At 42.4% G+C, this 20,144-nt stretch overlaps 1 long non-coding RNA gene across 6 annotated transcripts in view; it reads right to left on the bottom strand.

The window, feature by feature from the left end:
* LOC114486565 (uncharacterized) overlaps positions 1-20,144 on the bottom strand; it is a 42,186-nt gene that overhangs the window by 11,615 nt on the left and 10,427 nt on the right. Inside the window, exons 1-2 of one of the 6 annotated variants that reach the window (XR_003680536.1) lie at positions 11,440-11,563; positions 10,983-11,013 (exon numbers count right to left, since the gene is read on the bottom strand). This is a non-coding gene — a long non-coding RNA (uncharacterized lncRNA). Of the gene's footprint in view, positions 1-1,697; positions 1,854-4,386; positions 4,667-4,742; positions 4,798-4,826; positions 4,846-10,982; positions 11,014-11,439; positions 11,564-20,144 lie in introns of those variants that run through there. The other 5 variants (XR_003680534.2, XR_003680532.2, XR_003680537.1 and 2 more) reach the window with 5 other exon arrangements.

Below are 20,144 nucleotides of genomic sequence, written 5' to 3' on the forward strand. Positions count from 1 at the left end.
ATACTGCCTTCAGATATCACTTAAGTGCTATCCCAGTACAAAGAAATGAACTACTGATAATTTCCTCTCACGATACAATTCTATAACTAGTTTTCACCCAACCATCCTGAGATCTAGTGTTTTTACAGTTCTTAAGGGGACGCCATGCCAGAGAGTACCTTCAGACTACACAATAGGTTACATGAAATCAGATTAACCTAACAGAAAATGCATATCACAGAATCATGATTACCCAGTATGCTGTCCATTTCTGAGTGCTCATAAACTAATACTTTAATAGTTCCAACCAAAGATCGTCTGACATCCCGACAGTTCCCAAGGCTACTCCCTCTTAATTATTCCCAACCAATGAATAAAAGATTCAAGGACCATCGAAAAAAATTTTAAAAAAAGATGTGTACCATATAAACAGCAATGACCCCATTACGAAACTGGCCAACTGAATAAGACTCTAGAATGTGACCTATATTAGGCCAGGTAAATGAGGAACTCTTCCACCAGTTTTTTTAACCTTGGTAGACATTCCCAACTGTTCTCAAGTTCCAGGATCCTATTTATTCACTGACTTTCTCTTCCTCCCAAAAGTGTTATATGAGACAGTTTTCACATTACACTGAAATCAAATCAAGTTTGTTTGTTTTTTTTTTTTAATATACTATATCCCCCGAAAGATATCACAAAATCATGATATGAAAGCAATTTTACACGTCAACTTTGTCTCTGGTCTTCCCAATCCAAGTATTTCTCTTCTTCCATTTCTTTGTTTTGTTTTATTTCTTGTGGTTTGTTTTGTGAGGAAAAATGTAATAGAGGGCTTCCCTGGTGGCACAGTGGCTGAGAGCCTGCCTGCCGATGCAGGGGACACGGGTTCGTGCCCCGGTCCGGGAAGATCCTGGGCCCGTGAGCCCATGGCCGCTGAGCCTGCGCGTCCGGAGCCTGTGCTGCACAACAGGAGAGGCCACAACAGTGAGGCCCGCGTACCGAAAAAAAAAAAAAAAAAAATGTAATAGAGAATTAACTTCTATTAGTTTTCTATTATCTTTCTCTGGTAAATGGACTCTTTTTTAACAGCTCCCCAATGCCTACAGGATAAAATTCCAAATTCTAAGCCATTGCAGGCAGAATAACAGTTCCTTTACAACTAAACTTATTATTTGTATTCAGAGTCCTTTAAGAATAACTTCGAGGACTTCCCTGGTGGCTCAGTGGTTGAGAATCCGCCTGCCAATGCAAGGGACACACGGGTTCGATCCCTGGTCCGGGAAGATCCCACATGCTGCAGAGCAACTAAGCCCATGTGCCACAACTACTGAGCCTGCGCTCTAGAGCCCGCGTACCACAACTACTGAAGCCTGTGCGCCTAAAGCCCGTGCTCCGCAAGAGAAGCCACCGTGATGAGAAGCCCACGCACCGCAACCAAGAGCAGCGCCCCCTCGCGGCAACTAGAGAAAGCCCGCACGCAACAACGAAGACACAACGGAGCCCAAAAAAAAAAAGAATAGCTACCACTTTCCCTCCATGTCTGCTCACACTAATTCACCTGCCCTTTCCTTTTCCTTCCATTTATCTAAATTCCTTCTTTCCATCCTTCCTTCTGGGAACCTTCCTTCCCTAAACATCCTCTGAATCCAGAATGCATGTCTTCTTTAGAACAGCAGCTTGGCACTTTCCTTACATTGATTCATTAGTTAACTTACCATGTGACTACATCTTTTCTCCCCAGCTGCACAACAGAAATGGGGCCAGGTGTTTTTGTATACTCCGCATCACTGGGCTCACTGACTTGCATAGCTAGGTAGACATTCAATAAATATCTGCTGATCAACACAAGAACTGGAAGACAGGAATAACACCTGTGTTGCAAATTAAATATACCAGTTTTATTACCTGTAATTGTTAAGCTTCAGATGATATTATTTGACTCATAGCATGCAGGAATCTATGCCATAATAAACCAAGTTATAATCGAGTTCTACCTTTATGTAATCAGGCCTGTCAACTACAGATGATCATATTCATCCTTCAGATATCAGCTAAAACTCTGCTTCCTCAAAAAAGCTTCTTTTTGTCCTGCTCAACTAAACTAGGTTCCTACCAATAAGCACCTATAACATTGTTCTCCTTTTATCACACTTACCACATTGCAATCATTTTTTCATGTCTGAACCTCCATTCCCTTCCCTCAACTGGAATGTAGGTTCCAGGAAAGCAAAGACCGTATCTCGCTTTTTTCATCACTGTATTCCCAGTGCCTAATTACGCAGTAGCTATTCACCCCACCAATCCATCCACCTAACCACCTCCCTCCCACCCTCAGTAAGCAGCCAAGCAACACTGCATCACTGGCTTCCAGAGCCTTAAACAGCAGTTCTGGTCACTCAAAATAAGATATGGTTAGTCATTCTGCCCCCAAAAGCCTCCCACCTTGCAAGTTCCCCTCTTCGCATCTAAGTGAGTTTTTTTTTTAATCCCTAACATTGATTTTTTAAAATGATCATTTTGCTCATGTATGACATGACACAAACTCCACAATTTCAAATATTTTGTGTTTTTTTACATTAATTCAGCCTATAGGCCAAGACGAAAACAGTGAAAATGTATCATATGTCCATTCCATTTATAGGAATTCAACCATTATCTACGGCAAATGGAAAGAGAAAAAAAGAAATGATTCACACAGAGCCAGGGACTCTGCATACTGCTCCACTCAATAACTACAAGCTTCAGAGTATGCATGGGGGGAAGGGGTGGGTATCCAATGGCCTTTTGGTCAGTCTCACTTTTCGCATGCCTCATACACGGCAATCTGTTTCACCTGTGCTCAAAGTAACACACACCACACTGTTCCAACATGGAGCAAAAACTGGCCATGCTGGACTTCCTGAGAGATCAGTCTCCAACATGACTCCTTCCCAGGGTACTCAATTTTCAAGGTACTTTTTGAGGGTGCTCAAGTTTCACCCTTACTCATGGACTTCAGAAACAGACCCATCTTTCCTTTGGAAGACTGCTCCTCCTCCACTTCAACCATGTAATTTTGGTGGTGCTGCCAATCAAATACCCTCTCTGCTTGCCCAGAAGAATAAGCACATGAAATTCTTGTATCCAATCTGGCCAACCAGTGTCCTTCCCTGAAACTTATAAATATTGGAGGTAGGAGATTTCTCTTCTCTCTAGGGTGCTTAAGCTTGGATGACGTAACACAAAGGCTGTTATACAGAATGAAGATAATTCAAACATTAATTCAAGATTCATTTAAGAATAGAACAGTTTGTTCTTACAAATATATACAGATGACCCCAAAGCTGTAGGTTAAGAGAAAATGTTATCTAAACTCTGTGAAAACTATAAACAAAAGTTAAACATACTTAAGTTCAAAAGGCCTTACTTTTCATTCAACTACATAACTGACATTTGGTGTCACAATGGTTGATATGTCTATGAAAGGGTGGGAAAGAGTTGAAAAATCACCAAGAGGTCCCAATATTCTGGAAGACAGAAAACATCCATCTGCGGACGCTGGTCCAGGTACAAAGGAAATGTATAAACGATAATCAACATACTATTCCCTTGACCTCTGGAAAAAATTTCCTCACATATGTCTCTTTGACATACGAAGCCAAGAGTTCAACCAGAATTTTTTTCTCCCATTTATCGTTTTTCTGCATTCTATGGAACACAACAGCTACTGACAGAGATTTCAATAGCTACTCTTCTTAAATTTAACCATGAGCAAACCCATATCTTACACAAACATATGTAGAGCCTCCATCCCCATTTATATTAGAGATACTTGAAACACACACCTGATACTTAATTTATCTCCTAATCGCAGACATCTGGAGTAAAGTTGGCACCAGAAGTTACCAACCATGTTTGGTTTGTTTGCTGTGGGTCGGGGAGAGTGGTAGAGGACACAGCCTTCCTGACCATTCTAGTATCAATCTAATATTAGCAGGGTATGAAGGAGGCATGCCTGTTTGGAGAAGGCTCCCCAGCAGTTCCTGACCACCTGTAGCCATGAAACCTTTCTCACTGATACTACTTCATCCCACCTTTCCTCCTTTGAAACACACCCAAACATTTTAGGCAGCTCTGTTTCCATCTGCCCCACCACTCTTTCCCCAAGTACCACACTTGGAGAACTAACCAGGACACAGGAATGGCCTCGAACGTCAGAGACCCACGTGTCCCTGCTGCCCTCACTCTGGGGCACACTTTGCAAGCAGAGAGAAAGTGGACCGAGACTCACAGGGTGCGCACCAATCCTTAGATGGACACCCCATCTAAGCTTCTGCCTCACACTCGGGAAGCACACTTATCCCAGGCCTCGAGGGCTGGAGGAGCCTACACCTGCGCCCCAGACCCCAAAGGCGGGCTACACACCTGTTCCGCTGCGGGAGGGGAGTGATTACCGGCCTCCAAGTCTCACAATCTGGGGAAGCGGGTGCACCTGCACCTCAGCTTCACATTCTTTGGAACCAACAAGTGGAAACTGCCTAACCCAGTTCCAGGCCAAACACAGGACACTCTCCTCCGCCCCAGAGTCACCGCCCGGACGGTGGGCCCTGGTCCAATTAGCCCATCAGGGGCCGCTCGGTCAGCCACTCCAAGGCCGCCCCGCTGTCGCGCGGGGAAAAGGGCCGAGGCTCAAGGACCCGGCACGCGTTCTCCTCCCGCCCCAGGTACAGCCCCCAACCACTGCCCGCACCCCGTTGGTCCGCTCTCCGGCGATTCGTTACCTGAGCTCTCAGCCTTTCCAGCCCAGGACCCCCAGCCCACGTGACCCGCCCCCTGCTCTAGCCCCACGCACGCGCAGTATCTACCCGTTGGCCATGCTTCCGCTTTCCTCTCCTCACCCGGGTCTCTCCTGGGCGGTCCGTCCCTCTACACCACGCCCCCATTTAAAGGGCCAGACATACACTGTCTCACCCCAGGGACTTCTGGCGTGATTAACATCGTTAGGAGCCGGAGAGTGGAAACGTCAGAGGAGGAGAGTAGACCAATAAATAGTAGTCCGTGAGATGAGAAGAGAAACCCTCCTCCAGCCCTATGTCAGTGAATTTATCTAGCATTTAAGAAAGTGAACCTATCTTCAGCCAGCCAAGAAAGGGTAGTTGATTCCCAAGCTTTTGGAGTTTGCAACTAGTAATTTTTAATTTTAATCTTTTTAAAGACAAATATAGAATTACCAGCTTTTTATGTTACCAAATAAAGACAATTAGCACACACACACTAGAAATCAACTATTATTTTCTAATTTATCGTCAACATTGCTCCATAAAAATACATCTTAACAGCAAAAGTATAGGAGAGATATGCTCTCAAATAAAAGAGAGATCTTTAAAATGGATAGAAATATATTTCTCTTATTCCTCCTCAAGAAAGATGAACACTTTCAGGACAGACTGGTTTTTAGAGGCACCACTGTAGAGGCACCACTGTAGATAATGTGGGCCCCAGGACACAGATCTCATGCCTACTGGGGCCTATGGTCAAGAAAATAGAAGGAGGAAGCATGCCAGAAAATGTTCCTTGAAGGAGATAGAGAAAATATTCAGTTGGGGAGACATTTATTGAGCATCAATCCTGTTCACTATACTTCTGGGTCTTTGAAGGACCCAAAGGTGGGTAAGACACAGCCCTGCCCTCCAGGTACTCTAAGAACTCAGTGTACAGACAAAGCTACAGTACAAGGCAGGCTGTTTTGAGTGCTATAAGAAAGGTATGAGATCATCATTTCAAGATCACACATGAGGGAAAATGGGGAACACTTCAGGGAGGTTGTGCTGTCTTATTAGGACACTGAAGGATTTCAGTAGGCAGAGAGCAGGGAGAATTCCTAGCTGAAGGAACAGTGGGATTAAAGGCAGTACAAAGCAAGATTGGAGACAAGCTGCTGGCCTGATGTGGCTCTGACATGGGCAGTGGCTTTCAAATTTTTTGATCATCACTCACAGTAAGAAATACATTTCAGCTATGACCTAGTAACCTAGTGTGTGTGTGTGTGTGTGTGTGTGTACACCCTGTGACATTGTCTTTAGTGTGTGCAATGCAACTTGGTATTTTCTATTCTATTCTACTTTTTTTTTTGTTTGATGCTGGTCAAAAAATTGATTTCATGACACTAATACATAGCAACCCATAGCTTGAAAGCACTGGTGTAGAGTGTGTTAGAGGTACAAAAGGCTGGAACCAGATCCAGGAGGGCATTAATGCCAAGCTGGTGGGTCTGATCTTCTGGTAAGAGCCTTTGGAAGTTCTTAGGCAGAGGAGTGGCATAACTGTAGCTGTGCTTTAGAACTCTGGAGACCTGTCTTTAGTTCTGAATATCACATTTTTAGAGGAAACTTATTAAACAGGAGCCTGTCTGGAGCAAGGTAAGCAGGCTGGTGAAATCGGAAACCCTGACAGAGAACAGCTGAAAGTGCTGGGCAGAGAGGAAATTGACAGAAGTGGGGAGAGCTGGGTTATGGAGGTGGGGGGTGGGGAAGGTTGCTAACTGACCTTCTTGAAATATCTCTGCAGCAGTTGTAGACTTACTCTGTGTAACTCTAGAAAGTAGACCTGGGACCTGTGTATAGATGTTGTAGAGAAGCAATTCCAACTCACAGTCAGGAGTGTTTTAGCATGGTCCAACTGACATGCTGTCCTTTATAGGGCTGTTTACATTAATTTAAAAAATGAAACTGTTGTATACTTATTATTGAAAACTTGAAAGAATCAGGAAATATAAAAAGTAAAGCATAAATTACCCACATTTCAGGAAAAAAGCACTCATGGTTTTGGCTTATTTTCGTTGGGTCTTTTACTTTGCATATTTATATTTTTTATTTAATAGAACTATATAGAAAATATAGTACTGTACCCTGCTTTTAATTTTTTCCTCAATGTTATATCTTTTTGTTAGTTTTTTTTAATTTTATAGAAGTACAGTTGATTTGCAATGTTGTGTTAATTTCTGGTGTACAGCAAAGTGATTCAGTTATATATATATTCTTTTTCATACTCTTTTCCATTATGGTTTATCACAGGATATTGAATATAGTTCCATGTGCTATACAGCAGGACCTTGTTGTTTATCCATTCTGTATATAATAGTTTGAGTCTGCTAATCCCAAACTCCCAATCCTTCCCTTCCCCACGGCAACTACAAGTCTGTTCTCTATGTCTGTGAGTTTGTTTTTGTTTCATAGATATGTTCATTTGTGTCATATTTTAGATTATACATATAAGTGATATCATATGGTATTTGTCTTTCCGTTTCTGACTTACTTCGCTTAGTATAATAATCTCTAGGTCTATACGTGTTGCTGCAAATGGCATTATTTCTCAATGTTAGATCTTGAAAATTATATACTGTTATTCAAATTGTTCATAAATATTTGTAATGCCTACATAATTGTTGATAATATAGTTGATGTCATTATTTTTGGACATTAGGGGCGGTTCCTGTTTTTCACTGTTAACAGGAACAGGGCCATGAATATCTTTATACAGAAATCTTTGCCCACATTTCAAAATTATTCCCCTAGGATAAAAACCTGTAAGTGAAATTACTGATTCAAATGATTTGAAAGCTCTTAAGTCTGTGACTACCTACTGCCAAATTGCTTTCCAGAACGTTCAGGCCAGTTTTCTGGCCATTCTCACCGAAAGTGTTCAAGGGTGCCCATCACACATACCCACCAGCATTTATTTTATCCTTTTAAAAAGCTTTGCCAGTTTGATAGTGGAAGTGGCTCTAATTTTAATTTGTATTGGATTACTAGTGGGGTGGAATCTCTTTATAAATTTATCAACCCTTTATAGTTATTCTGGGAATGCAATTTCACTGCCTCTGTTTGGATTTGTGATTGGCACTAAATTTATCACTAAATTCGTGATAGCACTAAATGAATTGTTGCACACGTATGAGAAAAAAAAACAGAGGGACTTAAAAAACAAACGATGTGGTCACACCAAGTTATAGCCAAATTATATTGTGGTGTACCATACAAACAAAGGTTAGTGGGAGAATTGAGTCATCACAGGGTATGTGGTTAAACAGGTCTGTGCTATTGCAGTCAGTAAAATATTTATGTTGCGAGGGGCAATTTGGTTTCAGCAAAACACCATTCCTTATATTAAATCAACATTGTAAATTTTAATTTCCCCATTTGGTAGTTCTGTTTGTATTTACTTTATAAATTTGTTTTGGTTTTATAGATGCATAAAATTTATAAAAATGAATCTTTTCCTTAGTTTTGTGTTTACTTATATACACATATACATATATGTGTATGCAACATCATTAAAAATAATTTAAACCAACTCTAGAGATCCATGAGACTCTTTTTCCCACAAGGAACCTGAACATTATTTAAGTTTGAGAAACATTGGTATTAGAGTTTTCTTAAAATTTCATTTGTCGTTATGTAAATATAGGCATTGGGATTAAAAAAGAAGAAGAAAAAGGTAAAAGTGATGTCAGCTTATATATTGGATTTTTCTACACAGAATATTGTTATGATTTGCTTGCCTTTGGAAAGAGCACCAAAAGCTATACTGTGTTTAGGGTTCAGAGAGTATGTTTTGGCTTAAAATGTACCATTCATCAAAGTTAACTTTGCACAGGTCATTAAGACCTAGACAGAAGAATTTTTGGCTTTATTAAACTTGTCTTTTTTTTTTTTTTTTTTTTTGCGGAGCACAGGCTCCGGACGCACAGGCTCAGCGGCCAGGCTCACGGGCCCAGCCGCTCCGCGGCATGTGGGATCTTCCCGGACCGGGGCACGAGCCCATGGCCCCTGCATCGGCAGGCGGACTCCCAACCACTGCGCCACCAGGGAAGCCCAAAACTTGTCTTTTTAAGTAAGACAAAGCAGTTGAGCAGTTAGCAATTAAAATGGAACCTCTGTGAAGTGGTCTTAAGAGAAATTAAACCCATGAGAAAAAGGCTCCACGTGCAATGTAGGAGTCTTGGGGCGTGGGAATCAGTGAGGGCGGGCCGATGGCCAGGAGCTAGAAGGGGAGCACCACTGAAGGAATGCTGCAGGAGGATGATGTCCTGATACCCAACACAACTCTTCCAGCTTTCCCCAAGGTAGGAGGGATGGAGAGCATGGTCCAGACATTGCTATTACATTGTATCCAGAGTAAGACACATTTATCCTGAAGGAAAAAATGTCTGGGGCCTGGGAATGAGAGAAAGAGACTAGGAGGTGAATAGTTGTGCCATTTCTTTCTTTGCTCACAGTCACAAAATAAATTGGCCTCTTTTCCTTTTTAAAAAAGGAACCTGATGTACAGAGTTCTTAGTGGGTCAGAGCACCCAAGACAGCTGGAGAGAAGTGAAATTGGTTATCTGTAAGTTACTCAAGCTGGTCCAGATGTCTTTCTCAGGTTCCCTCTGCCTGGAATGCTCTTTCCCCAAGGTAACCACATGGCTCACTCCCTCAGCTTCTTCGGGACTTTGTTCAAATGCCACTGTGTTAGTCAGGGCAACAAATGCAAAGCAGATGGGGGTGAAGTACTCTCCTCCATCCAGGACTCAGGGACCCAGGTTCTTCCCATCTGGTGACCTTCTCTGTTGAACTCATGGCCTCTAAGTTCTCTGAGGCAGGAAGATAGAAAAGGCTTACTAGCTCTAAACCGCCTTGGCCTGAAAATATGTACCACTTCTGCTCTCAGTCCATTGGCCAACACCAGCCACCTGGCCCTGCTTTACCGCAATGGAAGCCAGGAAGTGTAGGGGAACACTCAGGATATCTGGGGAGCACATCTGACTCTCCCACAGACCACCCCTCTTTCCCCCAGGACTCCCTCACCACCCTTTCAGACTTTATTGTCTTCCATAGTACTTACCATCCTCCAAAATGCTGTATATTTTACTTATTTATCTCTTAAGTTTCTGCCTTCCCCATTAGTACATAAGCACCATGAGAGTGGAGATTTTCATCTGTTTCATTTATGTTTTTATCCTTAACATCTAGAACAGTACTTGGCATTTGGTAAGAGCTCCATAATTTTTTATTAAATAAATGAACGAATTCTGCAACAACAGTTTATATTTGTGTGTGGTGGGATATCACAAACACTGACTACCTGAGGATGCTTCCCAAGAAATAAAGAACCCCCCCTTATGCATACACAAGCATGTATTGAGTGCCTACTATGTGCCAGGCACCATGCTTGGTGCCAGAAACACAGGTATGAGAAATACTCCCTGATCCCTAGCTAGGAAGAAACAATTAAAAATGCAATATTTATTAAGACCCATAATAGAAATAAATTATGAGAGCTCAAAAGGCCAAATTCTTCTGAGCTTTAGTGAGAATCAAATTTTATATCCAAGTATTACTAGAATGGCAATGAGAAAAGAATGAGGGTGGGGGACTGGTAGGGGATCAGAAATCATAAATTGCTCCCCAAAGTCATCAAGGAAATAAGATCTATATTCTCTACCATTTTGTATTCTTGACAAGAGGTTGCCTTTCACTTTTCATTCACCCATTCATTCTAGTGCCTTCGCACATTCTCTTTCCCTTCAGCCTTAGAGTACAGAGCAGCCCGTGTGCACTTAGTTGAGAGAAAGATCTCACTATTTTAAATCTTTCTGATAAATTCACAATTCCAGAAATGCCATCATTTGAAATCTACTTAGAGTATTTTGTCTTCCAGCCCCACCCCTGCCACTCCTCCTATACTCCTGCAAGCAAATAAGCATGCATTTATCAGCCTTTTGAAGGGAGAAGTGGCATCATGGGAGCCCTGCTGGAACTTAATAGCAAAAAGAGGGTAGAGAGGGAGGTCGGGGGTTGGGATCTGGTGTATAAAGGGGACGCTAAGCAGTCACTGAAGACTTGGACTGGGTATCAGACAAGGGAAAGAGCAAGAAAAGAGTAGAGAAGATGCAGAAACAACAAGGGCATCAAATGCAAATTTCACCTGTTTCACCATTTTGCCTGGGGATAGCCTTGCTTACACAAAATGACACATACCTCTTTAACGCAGAAAGGGATGAGTTGGGTTCTGCTGAAAATGAAAGAAAATTCAAAACAATAGTAATGTTCCTCTGTGTCAGGCCCCAGACTCCTTCTTTCTCATTTTTCTTTTTTGCGGGGGGGTGGGTGCCGATGGGGTCGGGGCGGGCCTCAATTCCAAAGTCTATCCCCTGGTCCAACTAGTCTGCTCCAACCATCACATCCACCTTCCAACTAGCAAGGAAGAGAAAAGGAAGGAAGAAGGTATGTAAGCTATCTACTGTTTATGTAACTACTCCAAAAATTAGAGGCCTAAAACAGCAACATATATTATCTAACAGTTTCAGGAATCCAGGCATGGCTTAGCCAGGCCATTTGTCTCAGGGTCTGTCACAAGTCTGCCACCAAGGTGTTGGCTCAGGCTGTGACATCTCAAGGCTCAAATTGGGAAGGATCTGCTTCCAAGCTCACTCACATGGTTACTGGCAGGATTTGCTTCCCTGCAGGCCGTTGGACCAGGGGCCTTAGTTCCTTGTCACATGGGCTTCTCCAAAAGGCCACCCACAACATGGCAACTTGTTTCATCCGAGCAGGCAAGAAGAGACATCAAGAATGTGAGCAAGACAGAAGTCACAGTCTTTTGTAAGCTGATCTTGGAAGTGACTTCCCATCATCTTGTGCTACAGGCTATTTGTTAGAAGTGCTAGCTCCAGCCCACACTGAAGGGGAGAGAATTACACAAGAGTATGACTTCCAGGAAGTGGGATCACTGGCAGCCACTTAAAAAACTGCCAGCAAAGAAGGTTATGCCCACTCCCTTCAGAGACTCTTTCTTAAAATTGACTACACCAGTTCTGCCCACATCTAGCTGCAAGGGAGGCTGGGTAATGTAGTCTCTATTCTGGGTGACTGTCAGCCCAGCTACAACTTAGGGACTCAGTTCTGAAGAGGAATTACAGGATTCTGGAGAGTAGAAGACTTGGTTGTCCTGTGTGCCAGCCCCAGGCATTGAGGACAAGGAAGAGAAATATGGTTGGGTAGAGTTGTAGAATCTGAGTTCAAATCCTACCTTTGCTATATCCTATGCTGAGTGAATTATTTAACTTCACGGAGTATCATTGATACTCAGTATCAGACTAAATGAAATGTGAAGCATCTTGCACTTGGTTCGTTCTCAATAATACCTACTAGAACTGTTTCAGAGGTGGCTTAATATCTCAGAAACTTTTAAACCAGGCTCTGACACCCAAACAGCTTGCCGTGACTCCATGCCTTTCACCTAACCTCTTTGCACACCAGTTTCCTGCTGGTAAAAGAGAGTACAAACACCTGCCCTACCCATCTTATCAGGTTGTTATAAAGATAACGTGTATGAATGTATCAGTGTTTTTTGTTTTTTGTGTTTTAATTCGAAATGCCATGCAAACTTATTGTGGCATTAGTGGCCACCGGGTGGTAGTGGGAAGAATGGGCTTAGGTTATGGGCCACGGCCACCAGATGGTGCTGGCATTCAGCAGATAATACCCTGGCTTTGCTAGGAAACTGCAAGAGAGCTGAAAGGCTCTTGGAGATGGCCAGTGCAAGCCCTCATCTATAGATGAGAGAAATAAGACCAGGGGAGGGTGTGGGGAGGATGTCACACAGCAGTGAGTGCTGAAGCCCTGCTTTCCTGACTTTAGTGTGATCAGAGCTAAGGATGGCTCTTCTTCCTACACAGAATGATGCTCTCACTTTCTCTCCAGACTTGCACTGGAGACCAAAGTTGTTCACTGTCTTCTTGTTCATGGATTTACCAAATTTTAAAAGCCTGAAAAATGTCCACAAAAAGCATCTGTCTCTCTGGCTGTGTAGCTCAGTGGTTAAAAACATGATTTTAGCATCAAGCAGACCTCAATTTATATCTGTATAGCAGACTCCTTACTGCAAAGTTAAGATAATAATTTCTGCCTAATAGGGTTGGTGTGAAGTTAAGTGAGATAAACCATGTGAAAATAAGAGGTAACATTAATTAGTGCACACTCATTTAAGCTGTTTATGTGTATTTAATTCATCTAATTCTCACCATAACCTGAGGTGACTTTTATTATGTTCATTTTACAGAGGAAGAAACTGAAGCATAGGTAGGTTGTAACTTGCCCACACTCAAAGCTGTAGGTGGAGGAGTCTGGATTTAAACCTGTCTTCAGAGCCCATGCCCTTAACCATATTTATTACTAATTGTTTGGCAGAGAGTAAATGCCCAACAAATAACAGATATAGATCCACAGGGGCCAAGCTGAAGATTCCAGCTTGAGGGACAAGGGTTTGGAATGAATGGCATAACCAGGATGCACCTACACTTTCAGAGTGGAGAGAATAGCACACAGTTGGATGAAAAAGGTTAAGTAGCCAAGTTAATAAAACAAAGGTAACTAACAAAAACTTTTCTAAAAAATAAGTGAAACACAGCAACTGGGCTTTAGACTTTAGAGGCAGAGAGGATAGGATTTGACTTCTGATCCTGCCTCTGGCTGGACCTTAGGCAAGTTGTTTAACATCTTTGAGCATCAGTTTCCTCATCTAAAAATTGAAGCTAAAACTCTACCTTGAAGAATTACTGTGAGTATTAAAGCCACTGTGGTTAAAATGCACATTTAAAAATGTACACAGTAGAGCAGACATTTGATTATTACAATTCTTATTATTCTGCAAATATATATTGAGCAGATTGAAAGGGATTTAAGATGTTAAGGTATTGTTCTTTCCCTCAAGGAACTTATATAGGGGAGGTGATGGATGTGCATACCATTTGGTAGAAGGTGTCTTAGGAGAGCTGAAACATGTAGTGGGAATTAGAGGAAGGCAAGGTATTTTTCTAGCAGTGACAATTGGAGAAGGTTTCATGGATATGATATTTAAGATTAGTCTTCAAGGACACAAAGAAGGTGAGAAGAATATTCCATAAACTTTATTAGCAAAGGTAAAGGGGCCAGAAAAAGCCTGTTTATTTGGGGAATAGTAGGCAGTCCACAATAGAAATGTTAGTCAGGCTTGAGAATATGGCAGCAGAACAGGAAGGGAATTTCTGGTTAGACTTGGCACATTAAACATATGCATTTGACTCTTTTCCTAAAATGACAGTAAAGTAATAACGTATAAACCCACGAGGACTCCAGGAACAAGAGAAGAGACAATAGCTGATGGAAGATATAAAAAAAATTTGGAAGATGAAAAGTAGTTAGATGAGTATTAACTGACTAAGTAAAGACAATAAAGCTGCCTGAAGGGCAGGCATGGGGTGGAGAAGCCTTCAAGAAGGAAGCCAGTTTGATATGAAAACCAAAACAAACAACAACAAAAACCCACCAAACCTAGAAAAGTTTAGAAAATAGAGGCACCAGGTAACTCTGAAGCTAAAAGGATGGAGTTGGGCTGAAAACACAAGGAAGAGCTGGAAGTCTAATTCTTCTCTCCAGTCCTTGTAGCCAGATGACTTTTCCATCCCACCCAGAAAACACAGGAGGTTCACTCTCTGGAGAGGCCAAAGGAGAGAGACTGTGCACTTGGGGAAGACACCAGGCAAAGCAAATGGAAGAGGTAAGGCACCATACTGAAAACAGGGGGATTAAGTAAAAGTCTCCATTCTTAACTTTTACCTTAAGTAAAAGTCTCCTCCACGTCTTTCCTTGTTAGGCTCCCACAATGCTGGAAGCCTGGCTTACACTCTAGAGGAAAGAGGTTGGGGAAGTGTCTGCTGGATAAACCGAGATGTGGTCCACCAATCAACCAGCCCAGTGCACACACAAAGAGATTTCAATGAGCTCAGGAGAAACAGTCAATTCAAGGAAAAGAAAAAATTTTAACAGCATTATTTATATCCTCAGAGGGAAAGGAAACTATTGCACCCATGAAACAAGATTGGGTCTATAGAAAAAAGAACCTTCAGAGATAAGAAAGAGCTTTTGGAAATAAAGATAGTTAATTTTTTTAATTATGTATGTTTGGAAGAAAAAATTTTAGAAAATCTCCCAAAAGTAAAACAATAAAAGATTGTTTTTAAATAATGAGAGAAAAAAGACAAGAACACTAGAGGATTATTCTAAAAGGCTCAATACTAGAACAGGAGTTCCAGAAAGAGGACACTGAGAAAAGTTTGGAACTGATTGCTAAAGAAATCATTTAAAAATTTTCCAGAACAGTATAAAAAATTATGTTAATACACATCATTGTAATATTTCAGACATCAGAAATAAAAAGCAGATCCTTAAAGCTCCTAGAGAGAAAAATTGGGCCCCATATAAAGGATTGGGGTTCAGAATGCATCAGACTTCTCAAAAACAATGCTGAATGGGAAGGAGGGATTTTACTGGGGTGATGAAAATTTTCTAAAACTGGTTTGTGGTGATGATTTTTCAACTTGGTATATTTAGTGAAAAATCATTAAACTGTACATTTGAAATGGGTGAATTTTATAAATCCACTAATATATCTCAATAATGTGAAATTTTTCATAAAATAAAAAACTGTGGAATTAATATATAAAGCATTTCAAATACAAAAATGTATAAGCATATTACAAAACAGCTAATTATAAAATCCATGTATAAATGTTAATCATATCATTCAAATAAATTAGAAAGCAAAATAAGAACAAATAAAAGCACTGCTGAATGGAAGCTAGAAGATCATCAAGCAATTTCTTTTCCAAATTCTGGAAGAAAATTATTTTATATCTACAATTCTCTAGCCAGTCTAACTGTTAATAAAACATGAACGAAGTTACTTGCAGACATGCCAAGTTTCAAAAAATGCATCTCTGTTTTACCCATTCTCATAAAGCTACTAAAGGATATTATGAGGAATAAACCAAGAAAGAAGACATGAGACTCAAGGAAAGAGGAGAATCTAATATGGGAGAAAGACTAAAGAATTTTCCAGAAAGATGATGAAGGAAGCCCCAGGATGACAGCTGTGCAGCAACCCAGGAGAGCAACCAATCCAGACTAGAGCCCCATGCCTCAGGCGTGAAGTTTTGAAGAAATTAATGGAACATATGTATGGATAACCTGATTTATTTGAGTATTATAGAGAGAGTTCTAGCCTATAAGAGAGTTTAGGGATGAATTAGCAATAAGTTCATAGAAAACTAAGCACAGGGGGAAAAAGAAGCAATTATTAACTTTAGGGGGGAAATGTTATTTTTAAAAAGAAATGTAATCATACATAGTTTATTATATCAGTCAGCTGTGAGCAATATTTACATAGTCATAATCATGTAAATGCTGAATGTTGATTTAACTAAAAACCCCATGCTTCAACAATATTGAGGGAATGTGGGGTTGTGTGTGTGTGTGTGTGTGTGTGTTCAGGGAAAGGGCCTGTAAGAAAGATGTATCCTCATCTTCCTACAGAAGTTGTCTTAGTTTGGATTTCCCCAGAGGCAGACCCTGAGACAAGGATTTGCCAGCAAGTCATTTATTTGGAAGTGCTGGGGACACTCATAGAGAAGTAGGAAAGTGACATAGGGAAGGGAAAACAACCAATAAAGAATGAGTGATTAGAACTTACTCCCACGAAAACTCTGGGAAATGGGGCAAAACACAGTCTCAGAATTATTCTGCCTGAGGGGCAGGGAGCTGAGGTATTCATACACCAATTCCTGGAAGTCACTGGTTGAGGACCACTGAAGGAAGGGGGGATGGCATAGCCATTTCCTGGAACATCAGCCTGTACATGTGAGGGAAGAGCCCCAAAGCCTTCAGGTACAGAGATGCAACCCTGGCAGTTAGAAGGGAGGAAGGATGCTTCATGGGAAGGTCTAAGGGACACAGGTGGGACACCAACAGCATCTGAGATAGAAGTCAATAGATAATGTCTAAAATAGAAAACTCTAAAATTACAACATAAGCATTTATTTCCATTAGAAAATCGAGGTAAACACTTGAAGAAATAGCAAAAAATGTTGAAAGCAATTAACTCTGAGAAGTAGAAATCAGAGGTGGGGAGACATGAAGCAGAGAGCAATTTGTTTTATACCTAGTAGGACTATTTGGCTTTTTAAACACTGTATTATGTATTAGTTTAATGAAAATGAAAATTATGTTTACCAAAAAAAATGAACAGGCAGTGCAAAGGAAGATGAGGTCATGATCTCAGGGTGGGACAACAGCTATGGAAGACCAAGCCTCAGGCTGGACTTCAGAACTGATCTTCTTTGGGGTTTCCGAGAGCATCAGGTGCTGGCGGAAGGCTGGCCGTCTGTCATGGGGCACTTGTGGGTGGTCTGTGGATGTCTCCTGTCTGGTCTAGGGGCCTGGGAGAATGGTGCTGCAATTTACAGGCACTGCGAGAGCAGGCTGGGAGGAGAAGGTGGTGAGGTCACTTTGGAGCATATGGAGGTGGGGTACCTAGGAGCACACCTAAGGGAGAGGCCCAGTGGCAGCTCAGGAGAGGGAAGAGGGTCTCAGGGAGTTTCTGGAAATTGTTCCCAGCCAAATAATAGGAGAAGAAATGGGACTCAGCGGAGAGCGTTAGTGAGACAGTCAAGTGAGGGAATTCAGGGGCAGAATCATGACACATGTGAGGGGGAGACAGAGGAGACCATGAGCAGATAAAGAGACTTGGCGATAGAAGGTGAAGGGAAGTGTGAGGTCGGGGACCGTATTTCAGGAGCAGCAGTCACCAGTGTTCCAGGCTGCTGTGCTGTCATCATGGAGGGTGAGATGCAGACAAAAGCTCTTGCCTTTAGCCTGCACTCTGAGGTGGCAGAGAAATCTCTGCCTGAGAAGTCAGGGGACCTAACTTCTGGTCTTCTTTTCACCTCCAACCCTGTGCGAATTACTTACCTCCCTGGACCTCAATTCCCACAACAGCGCAATTGGCCTGACAATCAGTCAGTTGTGTGTGCTGGTACAGTTATACATGCTTGAGAAACAGAAATGTTTCCAGACTGCTTGGTAAAAAGCCATTTCCCTGAGTCCTTCAAATCTGCCCCCCCACCCCCTCCTTCCTGGTCCCCACTCTGGGACCACTCCCTTCCCCAGACCCTCCTCCACTCACTAAGGGAGGACGCCTCTAGGCCTCTCTCAGCTGTATGGCCTGCACCCATTCCAATCGGTGGGCCCCTAGGATATTGGTGGTTAAATATTTTGACTATCACCCCTGCTAATAATACCTTCCCTGCCTACCTGACAATGACCTGGTAAGGATCAAATGAAATAACAGATGTGAAAGGCCTTTGCAAATGCTCCAAGTGCTGTCATATATTGGGTAAAATATTGTTTAAACATCAAAATGCAAAAGTAGTGCTGCCGAGAGACACGGTCACAGAGGGCATGGACACAGAGCTGTGATGAATTGCAGGGCTGGAGATGGAGTGAGGGGGAGGGAAAGTGAGGGAGCGGCAGGGCAGAGAAGGGAGAGAAGAAAGGACAGGCTGAAACCAGGCTGATTGCGCAGCAGCCTCCCTCCCTAAGTATGGGGATGCTGTAGGCAAGACGCAGGAAACCAGATCCAGCTCAGACCACGTACTGGGTTTTTGCCCTTGCACCAGACTTCGTGTGTGTGTGTGTGTGTGTGTGTGTGTGTGTGTGTGTGTGTTGGGGATTGGGGAGAGGCAGGTGATATAAGTCCTTATGCATATGTTCTTGCTTATGCAGCTTGATGTGGCCTGACATTGGTAAAAGCCCCAGGATGGCAGAAACCCCAGACACTTTGAGGTTTGTGCCACCTCTAGATATCTGGCATTCCCAGAGCCAAGCCCCACAGGTGGGGTCTTCCTATAAGGTCAATCCCAGCAATCCTCTACACCCCCTAGGATCTCTACAGTCTACAAACATGCTCAAACACCTTTCTTCATTCAATGTTTACAACTACTCTGCAAATTAGGTAATGTTATTCCTGGTTCATAGCTGAGGAGACTGAGGCTCAGAGAAGTTGTGACTTGTCAGAAATACGCAGAGAGCAAATGGCAAAGTCGGGACTTTGACCCAGGCTTGTACTTGTTTCCTTCTTCTTTACTGAACAGACAGGACTTGCTGGAGGTCTTGTCTGAAAGGAGAACCTTCTTTTAAATTTCAGATCCTCTGGGTTTCCCTGGTGGTGCAGTGGTTAAGAATCCACCTGCCAATGCAGGGGACACAGGTTCGAGTCCTGGTCCAGGAAGATCCCACATGCCGCCGGCATGCAGCAACCAAGACCCAACGCAGCCAAAAATAATAAAATAAATAATTTTTAAAAAAAATTTAAAATTCAGGTCCTCTGACTCCAAGTCCGGTGCACATGGCAGTGACCCTCCTGGAACAACTACTGCTTCAGCTGGAGGAAGAACTCTCCAGGACGGTCCATGGGTAATTTTGTGCCTAACAGTTTCAACATTGTCTTCATCTCTCTCCCATCGTCCTGTCTTTTGTACTCATATGATCATGTGCTCCTCTGTTTAATAACCTTCATAGACACCTGATTGCTTTCAGGATAAAATTTAAAGTCCTGCGATGGCCCTTCAAAACTCAGCCTGAGCATCTAGCCCAAAGGCTGCATAATCAAAAGCCTGTAGGAGCCAGGCAGGTTTGTTAAATAAATGGGAGTCACAGGCAGGTGCTGGGAGCAAGAGGGAGTGCTAGGGAACACGTGTCCACCCGGAGGAGGAAGCAACTTCTCAGCAAAGTCGCCCACACAGGGACACAAGCCTAGGGTGACTTCAGCTGACCATATGGTTTTTCAAGAAAAGCCAGAAGTCCAGAATTTTATGTGAAATCACTCATTTTTTAAAAAGTTGGGCCCATTAAAAATATGTTTAAATTATACAGTTTACAAGTACATACTTTACTCGTGTCTTCAGGTTGAATTTGGAGGGTGGACGGCCATTTCGTGATCTCTATTTTGAGAAATCTGGTCCACACATTATTCCCCAAACATGCCATATATTTGTTCAAGTCTCAGGACCTTTGCCCAAGCTGGTCCCTCCACCATTTCCTCACTCCCTTAATCTTGTGCCTTGGACAAATTCCTTCTTGTCTTTCAAGACCCATGTCAACTGTCACCTTCTTTCTGCGACTGTTCACGACACCCTCTGTCCCCCCACCCCAACTCCAGGCAACATTAACGGCTCACTCATCTGGTTCCCAGCACACTTCGTGCTAATGTCTAAAAGTGTGTCTAATGCCCTCAACACGTGGGGGCTTCCGTGGCGCGGGAGGGGT

The sequence above is a fragment of the Physeter macrocephalus genome, chromosome 1, assembly GCF_002837175.3.
Source record: "Physeter macrocephalus isolate SW-GA chromosome 1, ASM283717v5, whole genome shotgun sequence".
NCBI classification, from domain to species: domain Eukaryota; kingdom Metazoa; phylum Chordata; class Mammalia; order Artiodactyla; family Physeteridae; genus Physeter; species Physeter macrocephalus.